Source organism: Aplysia californica, unplaced genomic scaffold (assembly GCF_000002075.1).
Source record: "Aplysia californica isolate F4 #8 unplaced genomic scaffold, AplCal3.0 scaffold00379, whole genome shotgun sequence".
NCBI classification, from domain to species: domain Eukaryota; kingdom Metazoa; phylum Mollusca; class Gastropoda; order Aplysiida; family Aplysiidae; genus Aplysia; species Aplysia californica.
In genome coordinates this window covers 82705-83844 of record NW_004797649.1, presented here as the reverse complement: position 1 = coordinate 83844, position 1140 = coordinate 82705, and positions in this window count along the sequence as shown.

Here is a 1140-nt window from a genome sequence, read left to right as displayed (position 1 = left end):
TGTGTGTGTGTGTGTGTGTGTGTGTGTGTATGTGTGTATATGTGTGTATATGAGTGTATGTTTGTATGTATAATATATGTGTTCATATGTGTGTATGTGTTTGTTGTGTGTGTATATGAGTGTATGTGTGCATGAATGTGTACATGTGTGTGTTTGCGTTTGTATGTGTGTATGCGTTTGTATGTTTGTATGTGTGGACGTGTGTGTTTGTGTGTATGTGTGTATTTGTGTATGTATGTGTGTATATGTGTCTATGTGTGTGTATATAATATGTTTGTGAGTGTCAGAGTGTGTGTCTGTGTCTGTATGTTTGCATATTTATGGGAACATTTTTGTACATGTGTATGTGTGCGTATGTGTGTATGAGCGTATGCATAATTGTGTTTATGTGCGTATATGTTTATGTGTGTGTGTGTTTGTGTGTGTGTATGCGTGTATGTCAATGTATGTATGCATGTATGTACACGTGTGTATGTATGTTTGTATAGATCTATCTGTATTTGTGTATAATATGTGTGTGTATGTGTGTGTGTATGTGTGTGTGTGTGTATTTGTGAATAAAGGTCTATATATGAGTATATGTATATATATAATATGTGTAAGTGTGTGTGTCTGTATGTGTGTGTGTGTGTGTGTGTGTGTGTGTGTGTGTGTGTGTGTGTGTGTGTGTGTGTATTTGTGTTGATGAATATGTGGGTATGTGTATGTTTGTTTATGTATATATGTGTGTACAATGTATTTGTGTTGGTATATGTGGGTATGCGTATGTGTGTTTGTGTGTGTGTGTGTGTGTGTATTTGTGTTGGTATATGTGGGTATGTGTATGTGTGTTTGTGGAACATCTTTGGGTGACATAAACCTTTCTATTACCCCTTTGAGTTAATTAACCTTCACCCTGTAAATCGCCAAAAAAGTGTTATGTCTCATGTGAAGTACCGTGGTACCTGCTGTAACGGCCACCTGTATAAGACAATCACTTGTACAAACAACCTCTTCTTCCTAGTCTCTCTCAGAAGGCCAGCCAGGTTTTGTAGTGAGGAGAACGAGGATCAATGCGAAAAGAAAATCATCTATAGAGGTATCGAATAAGCGTCCCCCTTCCCACCCTCGCTTATTAATTTCAGGTGGGGGTTTTTTTTG